At 43.3% G+C, this 9,734-nt stretch overlaps 1 pseudogene; it reads left to right on the top strand.

The window, feature by feature from the left end:
• Nucleotides 1–7,942: 7,942 nt before the first annotated feature.
• LOC102759024 lies at nucleotides 7,943–8,600 on the top strand (annotated as a pseudogene).
• Nucleotides 8,601–9,734: the final 1,134 nt, after the last annotated feature.

Below are 9,734 nucleotides of genomic sequence, written 5' to 3'. Positions count from 1 at the left end.
GGTGCACCGTCTTGTTGTAGCTATTGCTTGTTTGCTGTAGAATCACTGGGAGGAATTGACCTCCCAGCCAATTGTCAGTGAGAATCAGCTGTGTCTGCAGTGGGGTAGCTTCTGTGCTGGATCCCTAGGGCGGTGCTAGTCTAGCAATTGCCTGCGCTATCCAGCAGATGGCGCTGCCGCGCAGGATTTGGGCGGAGCGGGTCCCTGGGGATCTGCAGGGAGGGAGCAGTTATGCTGCGACTCCCTCCCGATTGTGCGACTCTCAGTTCCGTCCCAAGGGACTCTGCCTCACAAAGTCTCAGCAACCGCTGCAAACCTCGGAGAGAACGCTGCCCTCGAGTTCCGACCGAGGCCAGTCCGTCCCACCTCTCCCGTCTGCGTCCCTAGCGACTCGCCCGGATCTGGAGCTCAGAGTCTGCTACTCCCTCTCGATTGTTTGCGCCGCTCCCTTCGCCCCGCCGTCCGCGCCGCGCCGCCAGCCCTGCTCCGCGCGCACTCGTACCTCAGAATTTCACTTCAGCACTGCGCCGCCTCTGAGTCTGGAAATAATATTCTCTTTACTCCTAGTTGTAGAATTTCCACTCAGCGAGCCCTCCTGTGGCTCTGGACGTTGTCCTTTCCCTGGATCAAGCTTAATTTGAATTGGTTGTTCAAGGCAGCAATCTCTGGTGTTAACCTATGCCGCCATCTTCGGTTCTCTCTCTTGCCTAACCATTTTAATGATGTAATATAGAAACTCTTAAATTGGTAAGAAAATGGGACTCAAAATATAACATTGCTCTTAAAAATTTATTTCTATAATATTTTGCTTAATAAATCAGAGCTCCCTAGTTAACCAACCAAAAAATAAGCAGGCCTATGGTAACCTTTGAGGTGACAAAGTTATCAGTGAACTTTTCCCCTCTAGCAGAATCAATAAAGATCAGAATAAAGACTAGGTGATGCATCCCCCCCCGCCCCACAGAGGGCACAGCTTTTTCTCTTTCCCCTTAGTAACTGTTAATCCTTAGTAGTCTGTATTGAATGGATAAACTAAGGCACACTAATACAGGCCTCAGTTTTCACCACCGTACAGTGAATACAGATTAGGAATGTTACAGAAAGACGGCAAAGAAGAAAAAAAATAGGAAAGCAATATTAATGATGCAGAACTTTTTTTTTGAATAACTGGATTATTAAACATTTTTTTACTTTAATGGGTATAGAGTCAGATTTGCAAGATGAAAAGGTTCTGGAGATCTGTTTCACAATGGAAACATACTTAACACTACTGAACTGTAAACTTAAAAATGGTTAAGATGGTAAATTTTATGTTATGTGTTTTTTTTACCACAATTTTGAAAAAAAACTCATATTAAAAGTATCTACTTCCAAGGGTTTTTGCAATAATTAAATAAGGTAACACTTTATAAAAGCTAAGGGAGCCTGGCACACAGTAAATGTTCTATAATACATTAATATTACAATTATTTCATCTTCCTCCTCACGACGATAGTGTGTGGAGGGAAAAAAGTAACTACTAAAGAGCTAGAAAGTGTTCCCCCCGCCCCAAAATTTGGAGGCTTCAGAATAATAAAAATTCATATTCTTTTATTATGTGGCCTACCATGTTCATGACCCAATAAAAACTATTTGGAAACCCATTTTATTCAAAGCCTTAATACTCATGCCTTCCATCCAGAGCTAAAGTCTTAGACTTAAAAAAAAGTCTAAAAAGCCCCCTCCCTCCCCTTTCCCCTACTTCCTCTCCTCCCTTTTTGTATTTCCTTTTCACTGTGAGCACTGAGCTGTGAGAGCACAGAAACCTGAACTTTGACAAGAAGTTCTGGGAAGGGGTGTGAGTGCAGAAAAATCAACAAATCAGCACCGAGAAGGGAGCCGACTGCTGCTCTGCAGCTTTAGAGAGTAGCTGGAGGGAGTAACAGAATTTGCCCTTTGCAGCTGGCGTCACAGTTCATTAGAGAACACTGTTAAAAATCGATCCACCTTCTCCATCCTCAAGAACAAGCAGTGGCTGCTGGGAAAAGAACTCAGGACTGAGCAAAGGGGACAACTCCAAACTCTGGTAGGTTATAGGGAAGGAGAGATGGAGCATATGCCATGAAAAAAAATTCTTCACTTCAAAAATTCCCACCTGCCTAATAAATGAAGATTGTCTCCAGACTGAAAACTGGCAAATGACACAAATAGAATATTACTAATTTCTTTTTAAAAAATAGATTTTTATTGATTTCAGAGAGGAAGGAAGAGGAAGACAGAGATAAAAACATCAGTGATGACAGAGAATCATTGTTTGGCTGCCTTCTGCATGCCCCACCCTGGGGATCCAGATGCAGCCGCTGCATGTGCACAGAAAAATCATGATTTGATTTCTGTTCATAGGTCGACGCTCAACCACAGAGCCATGCCAGCCAGGCACTAATTTCTTTAATGTACCACCCACTTCACACCTTTTCTTTCTTTCACTCCCTTCCCTTCTTTCCTTCCTTATTTATTTATTGTAAACACTCACCAGAGGATATTTTTTTCACTGATTTTTTTAAAAAAGAGAGCAGGGGGGCTGGAGGTGGGGGAGAAAGGGAAACAACGATGTGAGAGAGACCCATCAATTGGTTGCCTCCTGCAACTGCCCTGACTGTACCCGGGGATCAAACCTGCAACCCAGGTAAGTGCTCTTGATCGGGAATAGAATCTGTGACCCTTCGGTATGTGGGCCAATGCTTTAACCACTGAGAAACATTGGCCAGGAGAACACTTTTTCTTAAATAACATTACAGATACTTCCTATTGCTTGAAACACTTCTAATCCCTATAGAAATTTTCTTTAACTTTTGTTAAAGATGATGCGTGAGAGAAACTTTCTTTTCCTCAACTTTCAAGTTAGGATAAAGCTGACAGATTTATACTACTGACATTCAGGCATACAAATTCCTTTAAGTTTACTTAAGGAGAAGAAAAAATGGCCTAAAGAAAGTATGTATGTTGTATTTGATTTTAGAAGGCTACAAACTTTTTAATTTGCACAAGAACCAATTGCCACGTAGCAAGTGTCTCAGTCAAAGATGGGGGCGGCTTCTGTATAGGACCCAGAACCTTGCTTACGTAAAGGAGATGCAAAGCAGGCCCTCTGAAGGATCATCCAAGCTTCTATCCAAGAAAGAATGCCTGGAGTGTAGGCTTAGACTACATGAAGAAACAAGCATACTAGCCTCCAGAAAGCACTGCTGAATTTTGCAGCTGATGCTTTCTAACTTGGTATAAATTAATTTAATCCCAAAGGCCCGCCTCTTGCCAATTTAGACTGTAAAATATAAATCAGTTTGAGTGAGTATAATGGTGAGAGACTTCCCCAAAGGCCAGTAGGTCTGTATTGCTGCTCTGCTGCAACTACACCATTCCTCTTAACCTGGACCCATGAAATAGCTGTGTCACTGGTGATAATGTTGGGTACAAACCTAAAGGAAACCAAAATAGCTCCTCCCCTCAAATATGACTGCTACCTTAAAATATCAGGCTAAATGAAAATACAAGTTACACCAATGAATGTGTAAATCTAGAAGAAAATGATTTACTGAGAAGTTATAAATTACCAATGCTGGCTCCAGAAGTAATAGAAGGCTTAGAAGTTTCATGGATCTTCTCCCCCAACCCCTCCCACCCCCCAAAAAAAGCCCATAACAATTCCTGAGCACTGAAAAAGTTGGAAAGCTTCAACATGTTCAGTGAGGTTAGTATTGGACAAGCATGGCCATGCAGAGAAGAAATCTGGAAAAGCAGGTTCTTGGCAGACCATACACAGCCTCAGACACCAGATTGAGTAATCTAGACTTCATTGCTTATGTGTTCCCTGGGCACCACAGTATACAGGAACCAACCACAAGGTGAAAATGGCACAGCTTCCTAGAGTATTGGTTTTACTTTGCTTTTTTGTTGCTGTCATTGTTTTGCTTAGGAAGATATTTGTAACTTAAACATTTCATAAATTAAAAAAATAAAACAGAAAACTTCATCAGACAACTTACGTTTGGAATTTCTTCAGACCATCACTCTAGACCTCAAATGTTATGCAGTTTTTATTCTCTGCCATTAGGAACTCAGTACTGGGTTAGTTGGAAATTATTTTTGGTACTGGGGAGCCACTAAAAAACAGGGAATGTGTTTGAACAGAGAAAAGAAATAATCATCAAACTTGGAAGGTTAGTCCTGATTCGGTTTTCAGGACACATTTTATGGAGAGAGACTAGGCTGCAGTGGTTCTCAACCTTCCTAATGCCACGACCCTTTAATACAGTTCCTCATGTTGTGATGACTCCCAACCATAAAATTATTTTCGTTGCTACTTCATAACTGTAATTTTGCTACTGTTATGAATCGTAATGTAAATATCTGATATGCAGGATGTATTTTCATTGTTCGTGACCCACAGGTTGAGGACCGCTGGACTAGGGAGAGAAGATCCCTGATCTAGTCCAAGGAAGAAGTGATGGGGCCAATACTAGAATGATGACAGTAGAAATGGGAAGGATAAAAAGCACAAAGAGAATTGCAGAAGTAGAGTCAACAAGATTTTGCAACTAACAGTACGTGTTAAAAGAAGTAGGACAAGGAAATTTTAGCTAAGTTTAATCCCCCCCCCCAAGATTACAATATAAACAAAAAAAAGATGATAAAAGTTGAATAAATGATAGGTGGGAGGGGGATAGAGGCAATAGACTTGATGCTTGAAATAAGGTCCTAGAAATAAGCTTCTAGAACAGGGGCGGGCAAACTTTTGACTTGAGGGCACAATGGGTTCTTAAACTGGACCGGAGGGCCGGAACAAAAGCATGGATGGAGTGTTTGTGTGAATTAATATAAATTCAAAGTAAACATCATTACATAAAAGGGTACGGTCTTTTTTTTCAATAGTTTTATTCATTTCAAACGGGCCGGATTTGGCCTGTGGGCCGTAGTTTGCCCACGGCTGTTCTAGAAGTTTAAGGTGGGCATGTCTGGCCCTAGCCGGTTTGGGTCAGTGGATAGAGCATCGGCCTGAGGACCAAAGAGTCCCGGATTTGATTCCGTCAAGGGCCAGTACCTAGGTTGCAGGCTCCTCCCCGGCCTGGGCCCTGGTCAGGCAAACAATCGATGTGTTTCTATCACATCGATATTTCTCTCTGTCTTTCCTTCTCTCTTCCACTCTCTCTAAAAATCAATGGAAAAATATCCTTGGGTGAGGATTAAAAAATAAAAATAAAGTGGACATGTCTGATTGTGTCCTGCTCTCATGCATGAGAAGGACAAAAATGCATATACACAGAAAACTTCATATGTAACTTTGATGTGTGTAGGGGACTGAGGGTTGGGGTTCTTTTAACTAAACAATTCAACCAGTTCACCATATTTTGGGGAATGTGACAGTGGGATATGACAGAAGTGGAAAGGCAAGCCATGCATATGAATTGCCTAAGTGCCAGGCTCTGTGTTAAGTACAGGGAATGCAAAGAGGATAATGAGAATCTTATCCTTAAGAAACATAAGACATAGAAAGGGGTTAGGAAAAAAATAACTGTTTTCAATTCAATGTTATGATTAGGGCAGCAGAAAATGCTGCTGTGGAGATTAGCAAAAGTTGAAGAATGAGTAGCACTCGGCCAGTACACACAAGGGAGCCAGTAAGAGCAAAATGTTGTTTATCTTTAAGAATGAAATGTTAAAAATGAAAATTTAATGATCTGTGCCAAAACCCCTGGTACTACCCAGTGCCTCCATAGGGAAGTCATGGAATTTTCACAGAGAAAACGGAAAGAAATTAGCCAGTGGGAACAACCGGTCTAACAGATGAATGTACGATTCAAGTTTTCAGAAATGTCAGAAATTCAATCAAGAGAAGAAATCTGGAAAGTCAGGACAAACTAGGAATGACCAGGGTATGATTATAACTAAGAAAATAATACCATTCATTTTTCAAAAAAATGGTATAACCAAAAATATGTGTATGCTATTTATAATGGGAAAGATGCCACAAGGGAGTTTATCAAGTTCTTTATCCTGAGGGAGACACTGTTATGATCTTTGTTGTGAGGCAGCAATATCTAATCAGGCCTAGGAGAAATTATCCCCTCAAGACTAATTCATTCTCTTCTGATACTCAGCTCCTTAATTACTAAGTGGGTCTTGGTATTAGGAAGGTGGTATGTGTGAAATGGCAGGTGTGAATATAATGACCATAAAGGTTATCAACCCTGTTTTCAATAAATAAAATGTCATTTTGAGACTCTGGGCCTAATGACATCATTCAGTTATCGAAACTACAAAGCTGAGGACAAGGATTGTTGATCGCAATAGATTAAGATAGAGATTAAATAAGAATGAAAATGCACAGAATAGTGAGGGAATGTTTCAGAAGTACAACTGGCAAACAACTAAGTATGCTTTTGTTGGTCTGAGGAAAAGATTTTTCAGCAAATTCTTTCACAAAATAAAGTTGAATGTAAATACTCACTCAATTGTTTTATTTTCAGAGAGCAGTAATTAGGGAAGAGACAATAGCCTGAAATAACCCTAATCAATGCCAGTTTTAGATGTTTACAGATGTCATCTGATTCAATCCACTTTACAAGGAGACAAAAAGAACACTTTAAAACAGTGGTTCTCAACTTTCCAAATGCCGCGACCCTTTAATACAGTTCCTCATGTTGTGGTGACCCCCAACCATAAAATTATTTTCGTTGCTACTTCATAACTGTAATTTCACTACTGTTATGAATCGTAATGTAAATATCTGATATGCAGGATGTATTTTCATTGTTACAAATTGAACATAATTATAGTGATTAATCACAAAAACAATATGTAATTATATGTGTGTTTTCCGATGGTCTTAGGCGGCCCCTGTGAAAGGGTTGTTCGATCCCCAAAGGGGTCGCGACCCACAGGTTGAGAACCACTGTTTTAAAATGATTCAGCAATTGCTTTGGGTGTAATATAAATTACAAGTGTTAATTGTCATTATAACAATCACTGGAAATAGAAATGTGTAAGTATTTATGTTGAATATACACCTATAGAGCAACTGAAAACCCCAACTATCCTATTAAATGAACAGGTACCGTGATTTAGGATAAATTTTCAGAAAACAGCATCAGCATCAAAAGTAGATTCAAAACCTTAAGACAGAAGTGAGGCTGAAGTGCTCTAGAAAACTATATTTGAATGTTCAAAAGTGGTTCTAGTGATGATGAACAAATTATTTTTGGAAATAAGAACAGGAAAAAAGCAATTAACCTATATAATAAAGAAGGAATATGCAAATGGCCCATCAATTCACGACAAAGATGGCGGCACCCACAGCCAATAGGGAGGGAATATGCAAATTGACACTTGTAATTTGCATATTGCAAAGATGGCGGTGGCTGGGCTGGGTCGCTTGTGCTGTCATGGTGACGACGCAGGTGTTCCGCCCCACCCTGGCCGCTCCCGGCCTCTGGACAGTGCGTGTGCGCAGGCACTGAGCGAGGGGACGGGGTGGGATGCCTGTTATGGGGTGTGTGTGTGTGTGTGTGTGTGTGTGTGTGTGTGTGCGCAGAGAGCTACAGGAGAGCAGCAGGGCTGGAGCAAAGGCAGGAGGCAGCTCTGGCCATGAGCGAAGGTGGGAGGCGGCTCCAGCCTGGAGCGAAGGCCCAGGTCCTGGAGGGAAGCTGGTGTCAGCAGCCAGGGGAAGGAAGGCCTATTCTTGCATGAATCTTCATGCATCGGGCCTCTAGTTTCCAAATTAAAAAAAAATTCATGAAGGCGGTGGGGGGGGGGGGGATGGGGGTGGCTCTTGTGCCCTCCTACCCCCCCCTCCCCCAGCAGTGGGCTTGCGCAGTCTCTGGCCTGTTTGCAAACCACTTCCAGTTGGTGCTGTTGGCCGGCTCCTGGTTCCCCTGCATCTCTCTAGTTGTCCCCACTTCGCCCCATGATGCCAGTGGACCTCAGCCAGTGGTCCAGGCCCCTGAGCCTGCAGGAAGTGGACCCGCTGCAGGTCAAATACTCCGGAGCAGAGGTCAACAAGCTGATGCCCACCCAGGTTAAGAACCGGCCTACTGGTATTTCACGGGATGGTGCTGATCCAAGTAAACTCTACAGCCTGGTCTTGACAGACCCAGATGCTCCAAGCAGAAAGGACCCCAAATTTAGGGAATGGCACCATTTCCTGGTGGTCAACATGAAGGGCGACGACATCAGCAGTGGCACCGTCCTCTCTGAGCCTCCTAAGGGCACAGGCCTTCACCACTATATCTGGCTGATTTACGAGCAGGTCAAGCCGCTGAAGTATGACGAGCCCATTCTCAGCAACTGATCTGGAGACCACCGTGGCAAATTCAAGGTGGCACCTTTCCGCAAAAAGTATGACCTTGGGTTCCCAGTGGCCGGCACGAGTTACCAGGCGGAATGGGATGACTATGTGCCCAAGCTCTATGAGCAGCTGGCTGGGAAGTAGGGGAAAGCCAGGAGACAGAATTTGCCCCAGGGGCCCCAAGCAGTGTTCTCAAGTTCAGTGATGCATGCTGATTTCTCCTCTTCCCTGTTCCCACTCTCACAGGCGCGACCTGAGCAGATAGAGCTGTAGGGTGATTTTTTCTTCTACCTGTCCTTTATAATTGTACAGGGTCACACACCCTGGATTTGTTTTGATCAAATTTGAACTACATTTTCAGGGCTATTTTGGTACTATGATATGGTCATCAGATTGTTAATCCTATATAATAAAAGGCTAATATGCAAATTGATTGAACGGCAGAACCACTGGTAGCTATAATGCGCACTGACCACGAGGGGACAGATACTCAAGGCAGGAGCTGGCCCCTGGCGGTCAGTGCACTTCCACAGGGGGAGCACCACTCAGCCAGAAGCCGGCTCATGGCTGGCCAATGCAGCGGAGGTGGCGGGAGCCTCTTCTGCCTCCGTGGCAGCACTAAGGATGTCTGACTGTGAGAGGGCGCAGGCCGGGCTCAGGGAGCACCTCTCCCCTCCCCCGAGTGCACAAATCCTGTGCACTGGGCCTCTAGTCTATACTAATAAAAGCCTAAGTGGCACTCACACCCTCATGTCATCACAAGATGGCTGGTAGGGGAGGGCAATTGTGGGCGATTGGGCCGGCAGGGGAGGGCAATTGGGAGTGACCAGGCCGGCAGGGGAGCAGTTAAGTGTCAATCAGGCCGGCAGGGGAGTGGTTAGGGGCCATCAGGCTGGCAGGCAGAAGCGGTTAGGGGCAATCAGGCAGGCAAGTGGTTAGGATCCAGCAGTCCCGGATTGTGAGAGGGATCAGATTGGAGAGGGTGCAGGCTGGGCTGAGGGACCACCCCCCTCCAGTGCATGAATTTTTGTGCACTGGGCCTCTAGTATTAGAATAACAACCCAGAATTTAAAGAGGTATCCTTTGAAGAGCAGTAATGGAAAAAGCAATCTGGAGAGTTCCTTTTCTGTTGAGCTACAGGGCTGGGTTAGAGGTTATCTGAAATCCGTTAGTCTGTGCCTGTTAAATTTATCACCCTTTGTTGGTGTAACAAAAGCCAGTCTGGAGTTGCTGAATGTTGTGTTAATTCTGCTGTTTGCTTACAGATGAATAAAAATAAAAATATTGTGTGGAAAAAAAATTTCAAATGTTTATGTAAACTTGCTAAAATACATTTTCCAAATAGAAATTTTACTATTTGATCTATCATTAAAAGTTTATACATATTATGGTAAGTCTATACTCCCCAAAAGTT

Source organism: Myotis davidii, unplaced genomic scaffold, assembly GCF_000327345.1.
Source record: "Myotis davidii unplaced genomic scaffold, ASM32734v1 scaffold961, whole genome shotgun sequence".
Lineage (NCBI taxonomy): Eukaryota > Metazoa > Chordata > Mammalia > Chiroptera > Vespertilionidae > Myotis > Myotis davidii.
This window is presented reverse-complemented; position numbering and strand designations above follow the sequence as displayed.